This window comes from Canis aureus, chromosome 12 (assembly GCF_053574225.1).
Source record: "Canis aureus isolate CA01 chromosome 12, VMU_Caureus_v.1.0, whole genome shotgun sequence".
In the NCBI taxonomy this organism is placed as follows: Eukaryota; Metazoa; Chordata; class Mammalia; order Carnivora; family Canidae; genus Canis; species Canis aureus.
In genome coordinates this window covers 47,604,791-47,625,104 of record NC_135622.1, presented here as the reverse complement: position 1 = coordinate 47,625,104, position 20,314 = coordinate 47,604,791, and the positions used below count along the sequence as shown (strand labels likewise).

At 36.4% G+C, this 20,314-nt stretch overlaps 1 long non-coding RNA gene across 1 annotated transcript in view; it reads right to left on the bottom strand.

The window, feature by feature from the left end:
• LOC144281154 (uncharacterized) overlaps positions 1-20,314 on the bottom strand; it is a 164,473-nt gene that overhangs the window by 39,276 nt on the left and 104,883 nt on the right. Inside the window, exon 3 of the long non-coding RNA XR_013349600.1 lies at positions 2,261-2,329. This is a non-coding gene — a long non-coding RNA (uncharacterized LOC144281154). The remainder of the gene's footprint in view (positions 1-2,260; positions 2,330-20,314) is intronic.

Genomic DNA, 20,314 nt, shown 5'->3' with positions numbered 1-20,314 from the left:
CATCATTTCCTGCCTTCTACTTTTTCATCCAGACTGCCAAAAGGCTTAATTATGACCTCTGGTCTCTGGGGCCTCCCAACTGTTTGGTGTTTCTTCAAGAAGATAGGTACACCAGGGCACCTGGGTGGCTCAGTGGTTGAGCGTCTGCCTTTGGCTCAGGTCATAATCTCAGGATCCTGGGATCAAGTCCTGCATTGGGCTCCCCACAGGGATCCTGCTTCTCCCTCTGTCTGTGTCTCTGCCTCTGTCTCTGTGTCTCTCATGAATAATTTTTTTAAAAAAACTAAAATCTTTAAGGAGATAGGTACACCCATAGGGACAGGCCTATGAATCTTAAAAAGCCCTCAAGAATTCCAGCTAGAATTACCTTCTATACTGCTAGCTCATTTGCCTTGCCTTCTCCCCAGTCACCCCTCCAATAACCTCAATCTTAAAGAACTAAAGAAATATCAACCTTGCTTACATGTGACAACTCACTTGTAGAAACAGGATTTTTAACCTAACATTTCTGGATTTCCCTGGACTTGGTTTCCCAATTTCACAGCATATCAGACTGTGTCCTGGCTCCTTGTTACTACTTCATTTTATGGCTACCATATTGAAAGAATTTGTCATGCTCAGATAGCTGGCTCATGTAATAGACAAATACTTGTTACATGCTATAGGAAACCATGTGGGATCTCTTTTGTTTTCTTCATTTCCCAATTATCATATATGTCACAGCTGTACTCACTCTCAGAATACAAACAACCCCGATTTAAAATCATCTAAATCTATGTGTGCTTGAGGTAACATTTCCACAAAAGAATGTCAAGGACCATTCCTTTCCTGACACATTCTTGAGGGAAATAGTTTAAGCTGAGATACCATGTGGACATAAGATGATTATTCAGAAAATGCCCTGGGAATTCATGGTCTAGTCTTAGCACAATTCAGTCCCTTAGGCTGTAAAAGCATGGCCTCTGAGGTTGATACTGAATCAGTCTATGATTGTTTCTGGTTTTATTTCACTAAACCCTGGATGTGGTATAGAGCTGAGAGTCTTCTTTATCCATAGGTCCATTTTAATGGGCCCTTGTTTTTCTGTCCCTGTCCATTCTTATTCAATGTCACTGTCATCCATGAATTTGATCATACTTTGCCTGAGGTGCTTTAAGCAAATTGGACATTTTTTTTTAATAATAAAAAGCTGACAAATGAAATGTTTAAAAATAGGATGGTGCTGATTCCGAGAATGTATCTGGAGTGGATGTGGGAAGAGTGAGAAGGTCTCTGTCAGGCTTTTTTTAATGCTCTTCCATGACCCTAAACATTCTATATCCATTAAGAGGTGTCATCCTTCAGTTTTTCAAGCTATTCAAACACTTCTTTACTGCCACTATGTGGAAGACACTGTCATGGGCACCCGTTGTGTGGAAGAGAAAGGTTCATGTAACAAGTAGTCCCCATCCCTAACTCTTCAACATCTTCAGATTCATACCATCTTTCAATACTTTTCCTGTTCTTGAGAGATCCCCCCTGATTACTATTATGCATAACTTTTCCTTTTTCAAGTCCTACATAAATTAGTACCCATAACATAAAAAGACTTCTCTGGAACCTCTTTTGTATGACATTTGTGTAGCATTAGTGAAATCTTATATTATTTTTGAGTATCCCTGGTGGGAGTTCTATCTCTATCTCTTCCTCACTCCCCAAGTCATAAATTCTCTCTCCATTAGGGCCATTTTAGCTCCTCTACAATTGACAGCATACATTTAAGCATTTACTTACTTATGCATTGACTATCTGGTCAATGATTTGTTTGGTTTGTTTAACTAGTTTTCTTAATTTGTTTTATAGTGCTGGGAGCTAAACAGCTTTGTTTACAAGCTGGCTGGAAACTTTCAACAAAATAGTAGTTCAGGTCCTATGTCAGAGTCCTTCTCAATGCACTTGGTCAAATCTTTCTCTCAAGCTTTCCAAATTACATGATCTATTCTAAAAGAGTTAGCAATTTTCATTGCCCTTAATTGCACTTTCTGGGATTTGGTAAGAAATCTTCCATAGTCACAATAACTTTATTTTCAGTTTTTTTTTGTAATATAATCTTTTAAAGGTATTAAAAGCAATCATTAAGGATCCAAATTTACATTTAAACCAATGGAATATTATGTTGCCATGCAAATTATTTAACTAAGTGCAAATTAGGTAAAGAGTTACCTCCAAAATGGACTAAGCTTTTATTAACTTAGGCAATAAAAAAAAAATGTCACCATACCTTACTCCTTTGCTTGGCCACTGGAAAGTTTCTCTTGACATAATAAGATGCATCTCAGCTTTCAAGCTGCTAAAATTTGAAGACGAAACATGAGTCTTAAAATCAAAATTTTGTTGCATAATACTTATTATTCTGGCACCTCAATGATGCTCCAGACATTGGTGTGAAAAACCACAACACCAGTTAATTCTGGTAGGAATTCCCTGACAATTGGCTTTGCAAATAGTCTCATCCCCATATATATAGAAAATATCTAGATTTAAATATTATTTAGATAGAAAACACCAAGTAAAACACCTGCAATAATAATAATTGTCCCATAAAAGCTTTTCCTCCATTTCAGGACCCATTTCTGTTCTTTCTGCTACTTCTAAATTTTGCCACATTTTGAAATGATGTTAAACAACACAGTGTAGTAGAACAAGCAATGGATTGGAGAATGAAGTTAAAAAAAGTGACATGAGTTGTTATGGGATATGTATCTCTTACCAGTTCTGTGTATTTAATTATTTCTCTGGGCTTCCACTTCCTTAAATATAAAATGGACGTTTTAAAAAACTTACTGAAAGGGACATTGAAGTTATATAAGATATCTGGTATAGAACAGAATTCAAAACATAATAGGTACTCAATAAGTAGTTCATGATAATGTGTTCCCTCTCATCTGTTTTTTTTTTTCAAACATTTTATTTGGTTAGTTAGTTGAGAGAGAAAGAAAGAGAGAGAGAAAGAGAGAGAGCAAACAGGGAAAGGAGCAGAGGATAAGAACAAGCAAGCTCCATGCTGAGTGCAGAGCCTGATGCGGGACTCAATCCCATGACCCTGAGATCATGACCTGAGCTGAATCAAGAGTTGCACACTTAACTGACTAAGCTATCCAGGTGCCTTCACTGTCATTATTACTGAAAGTTTGTCAGTCGGTAGTAAGGTATGGAGAAGGGGGTGTCCTATAGCCTTCTGAGGCCCAGTCTTTAGTGAGTCTGGATGTGGAGTTCAGAAAATGTCTGTCCCTCCTCCACGAGTGGAATTTTGTCCCTACATCCCTTAGTCTCTATCCTAGCTCCAAGGATCCCAGTCTAATTCCTTGAAACCCATTCCCCTGCTGACCGGACTATCTATCTATCTATCTATCTATCTATCTATCTATCTATCTATCATCTATCTATCTATCTATCTTTTATTTATTTATTTATTTATTTATTTATTTATTTATCTATTTATTTTTAGAGTGAGATAGGAAGGTTGAAGTAGGGCAGAGGGGCAGAGTTCCCTTCTCCAAGCCGGGATAAGATTTCAGAATTACCCTCTGGTAAAGTCTTCCACCCTAGAGATTAGACCTTTGCTTGGAAAAAGGTACCATGACCACTCTTCCTTCCCCCGTCCTTGTCTTACTGACTGTAAGGAGCTTTCTCAGATCCCCCCATGAAAAACTGAAAGGCTTCCTGAAGGAAAATCCTGGAAGACTATGAAGCTCCTCATGACAGAAGCTTCTCACTCTCATGCTAGTCCAGACATAGACAATTTGTCAAAATTACTATTTACATGTTCCTACCAGTTTACACTCCCAGTGGCTTCTCCAGGTAAGCGGATCTCAGCTGAGGTATCTCTTCAGATGCATCTGACTCTTCAGATTTCAGGGAAGTGGTTTCCCCAAAACATTAGTTCTCTTATTGATCCAAGAAAGTTATTGATTTCAACTTGTATAGCTTTTTCTCATTTTAAGAACAAGAGGAATGACTCCAAACTCTTAATGAAACTAGGTTGAAACCAGAAATCTCTCCACCTGTGTTTTGAATCTTGTTCATCCAGCTTTCTCAGGAACCTTACCCAAACCTGCTAGTTTCCAATCTTGGCTGTGCCTTGGAATCACCTGAAAGACTTTAGCACCACTGAGACCTGGGGTCCAACACAAGAGGGTCTGATTTAATTAGTCTGGGGCTGAGAAAATTTCCCTAGTGATCATACACTTTGCAGATCAGAGTGACTTTTTTCAAAACTTAAATCAGATCACATCAGTCTATCTGCTTAAAATACTCCAGTGACTACACATAGTGCTTTTAAAAAATCCTTATGGTCTACAAAATTCTGTACAGTCTGGCTGCTGCCTAACTCACTAGTTCCCCTAACATCAATATCTGTTACCAGACCTCTTTCATTTCCTAAAGTGCACTATGCCCCCTTTCACTATATTCATCCATTCCACAAATGTTATTGAACACCCACTATGGTAGAGGCACTGATTGAGCTATTGAATGTATAGCAATGAACATAAAAGACCTAATGTCTGTGATTAGGGAGCTTACATTTTTTGTTTCTGAAAAGACAGACATTAAACAAACAACATATCTCAAGAGCTCAATAAAAATATTTTTATTAAGTTTGGGCACTATGTGCCCAACTACAACACATCTCTAGAGCTGATTCATCTTATATAACTAAAACCATACTCATGAATAATAACTCATAATTTCTGCCTCCCTCCAGTCTCTGGCAACTATCATTAATCCCTCTATTTCTATGAATTTATTTTGATACCTCATAGAAGTAGAATCATGTAGTATTAGTCCTCCTATGACTGTCTTATCTCACTTAGTGTAATGTCCTCCAGGTTCATCTTTTTGTCATATATGGCAGGATTTCCTTCTTGTTAAAGCTGAATAATACTCCATTGTGTGTATACATCACTTTTTAAAAAATCCACTCTTCCATTGAAGGACATCTAGGTTGTTTCCAAATCTTGGGTACTGTGAATCATGCTGTAATGAACATGGGGGTGCAGATATCTCTTCAAGACCCGGATTTCAATTCTTTTGAATGTATACCCAGAAGTGATACTGCTGGGTCATATGGTAGTTCTACCTTAAGTTTTTTGAGGAACCGCCATACTGTTTCTACATTTCTATGCAACAATTTACATCCCCGTCAATAGTGTACAAGTTGTAATTTCTCTATATTCTCACCAACACTTGTTATATTTTGTAATTTTGATAATAGTCATCCTTACAAGTATGAGGTGATTTCTTACTGTGATTTTGATGTACTTTTCCCTGCTCACTAGTGATGTTGAGCATTTTTTCTCATATCTGTCAACCACTTGTATATCTTCTTTGGAAAAACATCCATCCAAATCCTTTGTCTATTTTTCGACTGGGTTATTTGAGGATTTTGCTATTGGGTTGCAGGACTTCCTTATATATTTTGGATATTAGCCTCTTATCAGATTTTGGCTTGCCAACACTTTCCTTATTCTGTAGGTGCATTTTCAGTCTGTTGATTGTTTCTTTTTTCTATGCAGACTTTTTAGTCTGATATAGATCCACTGGTCTATTTTTGCTTTTGTTGCTTGTACTTTTGGTGTCATATCTAAGAAACCATTGCCAATATCAATGATACGAATCTTTATAAAACAAGGTAAGGTAAAAAAGAATAGTGAAGGTAGTGGTGCTATTTTAAATAGGAAGAACAGGGAAGTCCTCCCTAATAGGGTAACATATAAGCAGACATCTCAATGAATGAGGAAACAAATCACTCAGATGTTAGGGAATGAGTGTTCAAATCAGAAGGGAGACCAAGTGCAAAGGTACAGCAAGGAAACCAGGGTAGCTGCAGCACAAGGAATGTGGTATAAAGAAGTTGGGTATGAGATCAGAGAGATGGTCAGGGAGAGAAAATCACAAAGGTACTTCTTGGTAATGGGAAAGACTTTAGGCTTCATTCTGGGTGAGACAGAGATGCTAGCCACTGGAAGTTTGAAGCAAACTGGTGACATAAATAAGTTAGGTTGTATAAATAGTATGAATATTCCTCTGTTCTCTGGGTGCTGAGTTTGGTAAGTTCTTTATAGATTTTGAATACTAACCCTTTATCTGATATGTCATTTGCAAATATCTTTTACATTCTGTAGGTTGTCTTTTGGTTTTGTCAACTGTTTACTTTGTTGTACAAAAGCTTTTTATCTTGATGAAGTCCCAATAGCTCATTTTTTACTTTGTTTCCCTTGCTTTTGGAGACATGTCTAGCCAGAAGTTGCTATAGCCAAGGTCAAAGAGGTTGCTTCTTGTGTTCCCTTCTAGGATTTTGATTGATTCCTTTTTCACATTCAGGTCTTTTGTCCATTTTGAGTTTATATTTGTGTATGGTGTAAGAAAATGGCCCAGTTCCATCTTCTGCATGTGGCTATACAATTTTCCCAATACTATTTGCTGAAGAGACTTTCATTTTTCTCATTGGTTATTCTTTCATGCTTTGTCAAAGATTAGTTGACCATAGAGTTGAAGGTCCATTGCTGGGTTCTCCATTCTGTTCTATGTATCCGTTTCTGTGCCAGGACCATACTGTATTGATGATCACAGTTTTGTAATGCAACTTGAAGTCTGGAATTGTGATGCCTCTAGTTTCAGTTTCCTTTTTCAACATTCCTTTGGCTATTTGGGATCTTTTCTGATTCTATACAAACTTTAGTATTATTTGTTCCAGCTTTGTGGAAAATATTGATGGTATTTTGATAAGGATTGCATTGAATGTATAAATTGCTCTGGGAAGCATAGACAATTTAACAATTTTGTTCTTCTAATCCATGAGCATAGAAAATTTTTCCATTTATTTGTGTCTTCCTCAATTTCTTTCATGAGTGTTTTATAGTTTTCAGAGTACAGATCCTTTATCTCTTTGGTTAGGTTTATTCCTAAGGATCTTATGGGTTTTGGTGCAATTGTAAATGGGATTGATTCCTTAATTTCTCTTTCTTCCATCTCATTGTTAGTATATAGAAATGCAACTGATTTCTGAGCATTGATTTTGTATCCTGCCACTTTGCTGAATTCCTATATGAGTTCTAGCAATTTTGGAATAGAGTCTTTGGGTTTTCCACATAGAGTACTATGTCATCTGCAAAGGTGGAGAGCTTGGCTTCTTCTTAGCCTATTCAAATGACTCTTATTTCTTTTTGTTCTCTGATTGCTGGGGCTAGGACTTCTAGTAGTATGTTGAACAATAGTCAAGAAATGAGCAGAAGATATGAACAGACATTAATCCAAAGAAGACATACAAATGGCCAACAAACATGTGAAAAAATTCTCAGCATCACTCGGTACCAGAGAAATACAAATCAAAATGGAATATTACTCAGCTATTAGAAATGACAAATACCCACCATTTGCTTCAACGTGGATGGAACTGGAGGGTATTATGCTGAGTGAAGTAAGTCAGTCGGAGAAGGACAAACATTATATGTTCTCATTCATTTGGGGAATATAAATAATAGTGAAAGGGAATATAAGGGAAGGGAGAAGAAATGTGTGGGAAATATCAGAAAGGGAGACAGAACATAAAGACTGCTAACTCTGGGAAACGAACTAGGGGTGGTAGAAGGGGAGGAGGGCGGGGGGTGGGAGTGAATGGGTGACGGGCACTGGGGGTTATTCTGTATGTTAGTAAATTGAACACCAATAAAAAATTAAAAAAAAAAGAAATATCACCTTATACCAGTCAGAATGGCTAAAATTAACCAGTCAGGAAACAACAAATGTTGGTGAGGATGTGGAGAAAGGAGAACCCTCTTATATTGCTGGTGAGAATGCAAGCTGGTATAGTCACTCTGGAAAACAGTATGGAGGTTCCTCAGAAAGTTGAAAATAGAACTATCCCATGACCCTGCAATTGTATTACTGGGTATTTACCCCAAATATACAAATTTAGTGATCCAAAGGGGCACCTGCACTCCAATGTTCATAGCAGCAATGTCCACAATAGACAAACTATAGAAAAAGCCCAGATGTCCATTGACAGATGAATGGATAAAGAAGACATGGTACAATATATATAATGGAATATTACTCAGCTATCAAAAAAAGTGAAGTCTTGCCATTTGCAATGATGTGGATGTAACTAGAGGGTATTATACTAAGCAAAGTAAGTCAATAGAGAAAGACAATTATCATATGATTTCATTCATATGTGGGATTTAAGAAACAATACAAAGGAGCATAGAGGAAGTGAGGGAAAAATAAAACAAGATGTAGTCAAAGATGGGGACACACCATAAGAGATTCTTAACCATAGGAAACAAATTGAGGTTTAGCTGCAGAGGAAGGAGGTGGGGGGATAGGGTAATAACAGGATGATGGCATTAAGGAGGGCATGTGATGTAATTAGCACTGGGCGTAATATACAACTGATGAATCACTGAACTCTACCTCTGACTAATAATACACTATATGTTAATTAATTTAATTTAAATAAATAAATAAGTAAATACAAATATTACTCTGGCTACTAGGTGAATAACGCACTCTAAGAATAGAACAGGTCAAGGACAGAAGAAGAAAGTACTCAAAGTAATTCAAGTAAAAGCTAATAATGTTTTAAATGAGGTTGGTAAGATAGAAGGTGGCACACAGTGGTCAGAGTCTGAACATATTCTGAAGGTAAAGCAGAGACAATTCTCAAGTGCACTTGATGTAGAACTTGAATTAAAAAAGGAATTACAAAAAAAAAGAATTACACACATAAAAAAAGAATTACAATCATCTATGCATTAAGACAAAGCAACAGCATGAATAAAGTTAATTTTAACTGAAGAGAATATTTTACTCTTACTTAATATTTTACATATTAATACGTAGACGGGATGAGTCTAAGTTGCCTGACAAACCACAAAGGAACAATTTCAAGAAGATAGTGAGATTTGATGTTGGAATTCAGGGGAGAGATCCAGTCAGAGAAAAAAGAAAATGTTACATAGTATTTATAACCATAGTACTACATGAGGTCAACTTGGAAGTGCTGTGGATAGAGAACCAAAGGAACTGCAGGTCTGAACCCTGATGCCTTCCAAAATGTTAAGGTAATAATATGAGTGAAGTAAAGAGAAGGACACCAAGTAGCAATCAGTGAAACAGAAGTAGACTAGATTATTGTGTCCTAACATCTAGTGAAGTTGAGAGAGAGAAAAGAAATGCGATGGTCAAATGCCACACATACATTGAGTAATATAAGGACTAGAAATGACCACTAATTTTGTCAATGTGGAAAATACCAATGGCCTTGTTTAGAGCAGTGTTAGTACACTGCAGGTGACAGTAGCCTGACTAGGGTGGGTTGAAAAGATAAGTAAGAGTTCTTTTAATGGTAAAGTAGCCTGCATTGGACTAATCCATCCATGCAAAATGATCACAAATTCCCCACAAAATATAAAGTACACGAAAATAAAACAGCCCAAGTATCTCAGGCAGAGACTGTCACTTGTAAAAGAACTAACCGGGGTAAGGTTTGCATTTAATGGCTCTTCTCCTGAAAGATCTCCCCAGGAAGTGTAGCATAGGTTGGCAGGAACTCAGGCAGAAAGTTAAAGTGTTACTAACTTGAGACATCTTAGAATGGGTTAGGGCTTCCAAAGTACTTCAAAAGTGAGGAAAGAGAAAAGAGCCACAGTAAAGCAAAGGAGCCTCAATCCTTGTATATAAACTCTACCCAAATCCTTTGTTGACCCCTAACTGTGCATATTTTGGGAAATGCCATGGACCCAAGGAAAGCAAGAGGTAGGATACTGAATGAACTAAGCAGAGATTCTGGATGCTACCCATCACATGGAACAGAGTTTGGAGTTTGAGTCTAGTCAACTGCCAGCTAGAACAAAATTAGACACTCTTCAGAGGATGATGATAGAATCCAAGGTCTCCACAATAGATCAAACATAATATCCAGTATGATATAAAAAATCATTAGACATGTCAGGAAACAAGAAAATATGACCCAAATTGGTAGAAAAAGCCAACAGTAGCAATTTATCCTGAAAGATTCCACATGTTGAAATCAGCAGAAAAGGACTTTAAAGCCATTTTTATAAATATGTCCAGAGGCCTAAATGAAAATATGGTCTCGATAATAAATACACTGGGGACTATAAAAGAAAACCCAAATGGAAATTTTAGAATGCAAAGAATAATAACTGAAATAAATAATTTCACGAGATGGCATTAAGAGTGATTGGTGACTAAAGAATTAAGAATCAAGAAACTTAAAAATATATTAATAGAAATTAGCTAATTTAAAGAATCAAGTAAGAAAATATTAACACATCCTTAGCAACCTGTAAGACAGTATCAAGTTATCTAAGACACATGTTATTAGAATCTTAGGAGACAAAGAGATTGGGTAGAAAAATAATAGTAGTAACTGAAAATTTCCCAAATGGTGTAGAAAACCTCAACTTCCAAATCTAATAATTATAACAAACCCAAAGAAGGATAATCACAAAGAAAACTATACCTAAGAATATCATAGTCAAAAAGCTAAAAACAAAAGATAAAATATTATGAAAGCAGCTAGAGAAAGTTGCACTTCTTCTTACAGGAGAATAGCATTATGAATGGAAAACTTCTCATCAGATACAGTAGAGGTCAAAGAGTATAACAACATTTATAAGGCACTAAAACAATAAAAACTTTCAAAACAGAATTCTACGTTCAGTGAAAAAATGTATAAAGTGAAGGCAAAATAACACAGATAAAGGAGATAGACTGAAAAGGGTTCTCCTAACCAAATTTGGAACAATGTGAGCCCCAAATAAGTCAGTATTAAATTATAAAATATTGGAAGAAAGAAATAGGAACCCAAAAATTTCTTGTAGTAATGAATTAGGAAGGCAGGAAGAAAAGAAATAAAAGAAGGATGGAAGGGAGGGACGGAGGGAGGAAAGGATAGAGGGAACTCATTTATAATACAATGTAGAGGGTTGATAGGTAAATATATAAAATGTACTCAAGTTGGAAAATAATTAATGTGCAGTTGTCAAAAGGTCAATTCAGGCAAGAATCATCAAGTGATTCTAAACCTAATATGAGATATTAGGATCATCAGGATATTTTCAGGGCTATGGTTTTCCTATTAGTTATAAGAGAAAAAATAGAAGTTATGCACTGGAAGAATCAAACTACACCTGAGCTGGTAGATCAAAATTAACACCACCAGAGAGAGGACAAATGGCCACCATATGTCTCAGACATGATATTCTGAAAATGATACATCTCTTATGTAATACCGTGGCTTGGAATGCATAAACTAAACACAATCATGATAAGATAGCATCCAAACCCAAAGTGGAGAACACGATAGTCCCCAAAATCATTAATGTCTTAAAAACATACACACTGAGACACAAAAATGGCCAAGAAACATTTCATATTAAAGAATACTCAAGAGTCATGAACATCAAATCTAATCCTGGCACCCTGACTAGATTCTCTTTTGGCAGAAAATGTTTTAAAAGTAGTTGGAACTTGGACAGTACATTAAAGGGTTGTATCAGTGTTCAATTTCCCCAAATAGGTAACTGTTCTTTGGTTATACAAGGGAATATCTTTCATCTTAGGAAACACACACTGAAAATTTTAAGAATAAAGGGAAAAGAAAGAGCACAAATGATAAAGTAATTTGGCAAAATGGTAACAAAAAGTGATAATTATTCTGTTAATATTATTATAAATTTCCTAAAAGTATGAAATTATTTCTAAATTAAAAGCTTTTTTAATGAAAAGGAAATAGACATTCTCAGACACAGAATTCTTTACCATCAGACTCATGCACAAAAAATGCCAAAGAAAATTCTTCACAGTAAAGTGAATTAAATATAAAAATATACTAAAAAGTATTAAAAGAAAATTAGAAATTGCAAAGCAATAGATTAGTGAAACTGGAAACATGGCAATAAAAACTACCAAAAGTAAAACACAAAGAGAAAAGTCTGGAAAACATTAACATAGCTGCAATAAGTAATCGAGGAACTTCAGCAGCCAGTTTTCCAAATTTGATGAAACTATAAATCCAAAAAAATCTAAGCTCAAGGAACCATAAGCATAAGACTCATGATGATATCAAGTCACATCATCATCAAATTGCTTCAAGCCAGAAATCAAGAATTAAATCTTAAGAGCAGCCAGGTTAAAAATGTCTTAATAAGTACAAAGTACCAAAGGTAAAAGTGAGATCAGAGGTATCTTCAGAAACCATTTCAAGTGAGCAAAATCAGAACAAAATCTTTAATAATGTCTAAAATAATATATTGTAAACAAATAATTCTATACCCAAGAAATTTCTTTAAAAAAAAATAAAAGATTAAATAAAAATCTTCAGACATATAAAACCTAAAAAAAAAATTCACCACCAGAAGACTCGTGCTACAAGGAATATTAGAGGAATTTCAGTGAGATCAACTGACTATTTAGGGGCACCTGGGTAGCTCAGTCAGTAAAGCATTAGCCTTCAGCTGGGGTCCTGGTCCCAGGGTCCTGGGATGAGCCCCAGGTAGGGCTCTCTGCTCAGTAGAAAGCCTGATTCTCCCTCTGCCCCTCCTCCTGCTGTGGGCTCACACATGCACACTCTCTCTAATACACAAATGAAATCTTTAAAAAATAAATAAAATAAATAAAAATAAAATAAATAAAATAAAATAAATATTTAAAGCAAAAGTAATATATTTTAGAGTAGAAGTAAAATATTTGAAAACAAGAACACAAAAGGACAGGAAAGGAGAAATGGAAGTATACAGTTGTAAGATTTCCATACTATCTATAATTGCAGATAGAGCAATGGCTGCTAACATCACAGGAAGATAAGCAGACATGTGGTTTTGATGGAAGCGTGTAGCATTACCTATGAAGAAGTGTTGTCCAAAAAAAAAAAGCATCAATCTAATCAAGCTTACATACCTGTCAATTAACAAGAAATATGGGACAGAAATACATTTTAAAACATGGATTCAAACAGCAAAACACGGACTTTTGGAAATTCTACAGGACAAACATTTCAGGTTTTTGCACAAATAAAATGCATGGAAAAATAAAAGAGATAGAGGAAGAACTGATCTTTTTTTATTTCAGAGATATATCACGAAAATATTTACAAGTTGTTTTTTTAAGATTTTATTTATTTATTCATGAGAGACACAGAGAGAGAGAGAGAGAGGCAGGACACAGGCAGAGGGAGAAGCAGGCTCCATTCAGGGAGCCCGATGCGGGACTCTATCCTAGCTCCCAGGATCACACCCTGAGCCAAAGGCAGATGCTCGACCACTGAGCCACCCAGTCATCCCATATTTACAAGTTAAATGATACCATTCTGTGTTTAATATTTGTTTCAAATTAAAATAAATATTATGAGGGTACAGTTAAACCATAACTGATCATGAGTTGATAATTGTTGAGGTTGGGTGGTGGGCACATGGGGTTCCTTATACTATTTAGTTATTCTGCATTTATATTTTATAATAAAATTAATTTTGAAAGTGACACAAACCAAAATCCAACTTATAAAGCAAAAGTATTAATAAAATAATATTTTACTTCCAAAAGGTATTCACTATTATCAGCTTAAAAGGAAAGTTTCTTCAATGCTTTAAAGTAGATGCCTTATAAATCATTCAATATTAAACACAGGGCAGGGGGAGGAGGATAAACAAATGTGAATTATGGGAGCCTACCCGAGTCGGAAATTGAACATAAATGAAGTATAACTGCCTCTGAAATGATAATTCTAGTTTATGGTAAAGTGGGATTGGATTAACAAACACCACCTCAGGATCAGAACTATTTTGCAAAGCAAAGTACACTAGCAAACAAATATGTGAAGGATGTTTACCCTTTAGGAAAAGACAGGCATAGGGAATTGTGACCCAGCTCTAAGCCTGTTTGCAAACACTGATACTATATTTTCACTGCTTCTCAGATTGTGGTCTAAACATTTGACATCTTTAATGTGTTTCAAAGATATTAAATGTTGCAGGCGTGTGAGAAAGGTCATATATCATTTCTGATTTGTTGTCGACATTGCTGGCAAATGCGCATTTGTGTGCAGCTATCTTTAATAAACTGCTGGCTTCCTGTTTGTTATATGGCTCCCCCACTTTGAATAATTTATTGTCCCCCACATTATTGGCACCACTTCTGAAAGATGTGAGTAGAAAGGGGATTCTAATATATCATGTTAAAAAAGAAAGTCAAAGAAAACTCTAAATCAGCACGTCATTTTAAACAGCTTCTCCTCATTAGGGAGGAAACTTATGAACCTAAAGTAAAAATGCCTCCCAAATCTACTCAGTGAAGCAAAGAGGATGAGTGGAAACGGGGCTGTCTGCTGATCACCATTCCAAGGCTGTGCATATATCCCAGGCTCTGTGAGTTAAGTCGCTCTCCTAGGTCTGATTCTTTATTTTAATTTCATTTTATGAGGGAGTTAAAAGCAAATAACTCAATCTTCATATCCTTCAGACAGAGGACTATGCATTAGTTATTGATGCTGTGGATAGAGACACCTGAGCATTGTGTACTGGCGTCTCATCTTGACTGGATACTAATTAAATCATCCCTCCTGGATTCAGATATGTACCCAATAACTAGGGCCAAAATGCCACCTCTGACTGGGAGACTGGCTCAGGGCACTTAGGGACAGGCGGAGCTGCTGAAATTACAGTTGGCTAAATTGATGGTGGTGAGCTTTGTCGTTATCTCTTGTTGACCACCTGGCCAAGATGCTATAGACCACTGGTTTCTAAGACTTGAGGTTTTTTTTTTTTTTTTTTTAACTTTGTATTTAAATTCCAGTTAACATACAGTGTAATATTAGTTTCAGATGTACAATCTAAGATTCAATACTTCCATACAATACCGGGTGCTCATCACAAGTGCATGAGCTTCAAATGGCCTTAGAAATACAACAGAACTGGGATCCCTGGGTGGCGCAGCGGTGTGGCGCCTGCCTTTGGCCCAGGGCGCAATCCTGGAGACCCGGGATCGAATCCCACGTCGGGCTCCCGGTGCATGGAGCCTGTTTCTCCCTCTGCCTATGTCTCTGCCTTTCTCTCTCTCTATGTATGACTATCATAAAAAAAAATAAATAAATAAAAAAGAAATACAACAGAACTATAAAACTTCTCTATGCAAAAATATGTATATTAAACAAAATCTTACATAGCATATTAGGGGCTCATCGATCCCAAGCATCTCATCAGTGGTTCAGAAGAAGTTTCTGCATTGAGAGGAATCTTTAAGTAGTAACCCTCACAATTTATGTCTGTTCTAAGATTCTATTACTCTTTAGGGGAGATTTTAAATTTATTTTTATTTTTTTAAAGATTTTATGTATTTATTTGAGAGAGAGAACATGAAAAAGAAAGAGAGAGTGCACAAGCAGGAGGCAAGGGAAGAGGGAGAGGGAGAAGCAGATTCCCCACTGAGCAGAGAGCCCGATGTGGGACCCGAGATCATGACCTGGGCCGAAGACAGATACTTAACTAACTGAGCCACCCAGGAACCTCTAGGGAAGATTTTTTAAATAAAGAAGGATTTGGGACTCCTGGGTGGCTCAGCAATTGAGCGTCTGCCTTCAGCTCAGGGTGTGATCCCCAGATCCTGGGATTGAGTCCCGCTTAGGGCTCCCCACAGGGAGCCTGCTTCTCCCTCTGCCTATGTCTCCACCTCTCTGTGTCACTCATGAATAAATAAATAATATTTAAAGAAGGATTAAAAATGATTTGAAAGTATTCCATCCTACCCTCTCTAATTATTCATAAGCTGGCAAACAGTCCTGATTTATTGCAAGTAAAGTAATTATATATGATTTTGGCTTGGTTTTCATGAGATCCAATGATGGCGACAAACCCACAAGCAACAATAATCCCTTTCTCCCTTTGTCATGAACACCCCATGAGAAAGCTCTCTCTGGCACATTCGCCCAACTTGCTGCCCACTACTTCCCATTCTACTTGTCCAAATCAGTACCTTCTGCCTGCCCTCTGAGTTCCTCCTCCCACTCAGAAATCTTACCAGGTATTTTAGCCCTTGTTCCTCTCCTCTCATTTAAACACCTGCAAAACAAAGTCTGTGCACAGTTCCACATATAATTATATTCTGTCATATGCTGTTAGTTTCTCTGTCTTGTATGTGTGTTTCATTTCTGAGAATAGACTGTAATATTCTAAATTGTGGGTACCTGGTTAAATTTTCTTCTGCTTTCTCATATGTTGTAACACATCACATACTCAAATTAATAAATACCTATTGACTTAAAATCTATTCTTTGGCTTCTAATAGTTTCACCACATCTTTGAGAAACAGGAAGATCTCTAGGGGTAATTTTTATTTATTTATTTATTTATTTATTTATTTATTTATTTATTTATTTATTGTTTAAATTCAATTAGCCAACATATAGTACATCATTTATTTCAGATGTAGTGTTCAATAATTTATCAGTTGCATATAACACCCAGTGCTCATCACATCACGTGCCCTCCTTAATCCCCATCAGTGAGGGTAATTTAAAGACAATCTTTTGAAAGAGAAATGAGAAGTGAGGGACAAGCACTATTCGATGGTAAGATCTGACACAAATTCAGAATATTATATTTTATAGGAAGAATGATTATAGGAAACTCTAAGACTAGATTGAAGAACTGAAGAAAAGCCTGATGAGAGGAAACAGGTAAACACATTTTTAATAGGTCATATTGTGTGACCTTATTTTTAATCATTTTTCTAAAATCTGAAAAGAGTTGTTTTATAAAAATTATTTTTAAAAATATCTCTTAAACTTGTTTGGATCAAGTAATCTTTTGAAAAACATAGAGACTGTGTTAAATTTCTATGTCTGTCATTGCCTAGTACTCACCCGAGCCTCACTTAAATGGCCCATTGTCACCTTAGAAGGAGGTTTTACTTTCCTTGGTTATGAATATTCTCAGTTGCTGTCAGATTAAACAAGGGGTCAGCACCACTGGAGAATATCAAGTCAATTGTGAATTCTCAGCCTCAGTGTCTAATTAGAGGTAGTGTATGGAATGCCTTCCTTAATTACTTTGGAGTCATTGGGGTATTTCATTAGTCTCAGTTTTTATCTTGTAACTTCATTCATAAAATATGTTCCTTATCAATTAGCTCCACCAAGAACAGATCGCTGGCCCCGTGCATCCTGCTCTCTGTGTGATCTCTCAGCCCCGAAGGAGGAGGTCAGAATTCCTCTACATAATAACACTTTCAACTCTATTACCACACTCAGAATACCATGAAGGAAAAAGAAAAAAAAAAAGCAAGATATTAGGTTGCTTATGAGATAAAATAATCCCCACATTTTGCAAGAAATATTAGGTAAAATTGTTATCTTCAGAGCAGTTCAACAATAAATGTTATTTATATAAAAATTGATCATAGCTTCACTCTAGACTTTCTGGGGCCAATAGAAGTATGCTTTCCAGATATGCTTTAAAAAGAAAAATTATAAACTCTCTTTGAGTATGAAATTTAATCAAATTTGATCAACATGTATTCAATCAGAAGAGACATACACAGGTCATGCTAAAGAGAAAGATGGTTTCAGGGTAGAACGCTAACTTCAAGATATTAACATGGCTGAAGAACATTAAGGCAGGAAGGTAACTTCAGTTATATGCATAGGCATTGGCAATGCCATCTGATATGCAGGGTTCTCTCCAGTGATTCAGGCACACTGGGCCCCACTGCCGGTATTATGGAGCTGGTGAATCAGGTTTGATATCTTTAAATATTTAAATCCTGCGGTAGACTTTCTATTATTCTATTTCCATGTTCACAAAGAAATTTCTAATTATGAATTTAGCTTCCAAATTCCCTTGATACTGGGAAGGACATGTTCCAGATTGGCTTTTGGACCTATCCATTACCTGTATGACTTCCATTACTGCAAATCCTTCACTAAGAGACATGGTTTTGATCCCAGCTTTTTGTTCCTTTTTTCCAACTTTTCTTACTTAAAGACAATTGGCATAAGAGAATTTGGAAATTGAGGGAGAAGCTGCTCATTCTCTGTGGCATCTCTGTGTTAGGCCATCAGATCCAAGCAGTAGATAGATACCTCTTTGCTACAGACTTGGCTAAAGGTCCTTTTGTGATTGCCCAAAGCAGAAAATATGTTTTCAGGGAATAGAAATCCACTCAAAGTAGCTCCATAAAAATGCTGTAGTAGAAGGAACCAGATCTCACGGCATCCAAGAAAATGGTGATCAGAACTAATGACTTGTTATCTAGTGATGAGCTATTGCTACACAACAAATGACTATAAAACTCAGTGATTTAAACGGTATTATTAAGTTGCTTAGGAGCCTATGGGTTGGTGATGTTTGAATGCTCCAAGTTGGGTTCTACAAGTCAGCTCTGCTTCAAGTCACAGTGACTGGAGTGACTATTTCTCATGCTAGTGTACCTGTTGATCTTGGTAGCTCTGCTCCAGGTGTCTTTCTTACACCTTTAATGAGAAAATAAGCTGGGACATTCTCTTCTTCTTGCTAAAGAAAAGGTACACCAGGGTGAGTTGGAAGACGTGAGGCCACTTAAAGCCTCACTTCAGAACTGGAATACCATCAGTTCTACCCCATTCTTTTGGTCAAAGCAAGTCAAATAGCCAAACAACATCAAAGGAAAGGGAAATATACTCTGCACTTTTCCTAAAAGAAATTGCAAAGTTATATGGCAAAGGTCGTGGAGAGAGAAAAACTCGGTATCAGGGCCACACAATCTACAGCATGTGGCCATTTGCACAGCTACATAAAGTCTCGTGGCTTCAGCAGGGGCAGTCTTGGAACCTTTCTTTGGGTATCACAATTATCTTACCTTGACTCAGACACAAACTTGCATAAATTCTGTCTCCTAGCTCAAATTTTCAAAAGGAAGAATCTGACTGGATCGACCTGGCCTATCATTGGTTCCTCTAGGGTTAAGGAATTCCTTGCATCAATCAGGGGAAAATTCTCTTAAAAACAATGCAAGCAGGGAGACCGTTTTCTTTTGATGGCCATCATCATGTTATTGGCAATTCTCTTGGTTTCTAGTCATTTGGCTTCTGAACGGGCAACTTCCCCTTGAGATATGCATATCTTCATTTTCAAGATTTATATATTCAGAAAAATTAGTCCATTTTACAGTGTTTCACAATTACATATTGACCACCTGATCATGGCCAGAAAATGATCTAATCTTTATCACAACATTTTAATAATCTTCATGCAATGAATTATGTCTTTGTCCACTCACTGATTCCAGACCCAATCACACATCAGATCCTGACTTCAGCCTGCAAAAGCTTGCTGCCAAGATCATTAGTCTTATAGGAGAGAGAAGTAAGAATTTGGATGGCTCAACTCAGTTTCTTCCCCCTCTCAGAAATACAACCAGAAGTAAATAGATGATGGGGAAATGGCTCCATCTTTCCTTACATTATTTCTTTGAAGGAACAGATTTTTCCATCACAAACTTCCATAATATATGCCTTACTTAGAGAGAACCTACAATCCAAAAGAAAAATAAGGTCAAAATCAAAAAGAAAAAAGAAAAATAAAATAAAATGTTCCTTCTTTTGTTTAAATGTAAAACCACCCACAAAATATAGGGAACATCTGAATGTGTTGATGCAAGATAGAAATTATCTATCAAATAAGTTGGCAGAACACATTTCAATCTATTGTCATTATCTTGAAGGAAATGGTACCATTTTAGTTGACAATTTGCAGAATGAGCAATGAGATGCAGGTCCTATTTAAGTCATGATTTTCCTTATGGAAAGACACTGGGGAGACAGCAGAGGAACCCTTAGTGTGAGCTTCCCTCCACCTGAGCCAATTATGGAAAACACAGACATAACCTAATGTCTAAGCACTATGTACATGATATATTGTTATTTTGTTCGAGGGCCCTGAGGCAAAAGAAAAATCAAAGTAATTTTTACAATAGCACCTGTTTTAAAATAAGCAATTTATTCCATCCTTATAAAATATTTATGGATTTCAAATGGATGTCCTTGAATAAGGCCATTTCATTTCTGTTCTCTACTGAGGATAGGTTAGAGAAAACTCTAGATCTATTTCCTGTTAATTTAATACAATTCCAAACCTTTTGTGAAAAAGCAGCCACCCAATAACTTTATTTACTAAACTTCATTCTTAATGATTCTGACTTAGTAGTTGTACAAGCAACAGCTCATGCATCATTTCACCTTATTGAAGAGAGGAATCACTTCTATGCAATAAAATAATTT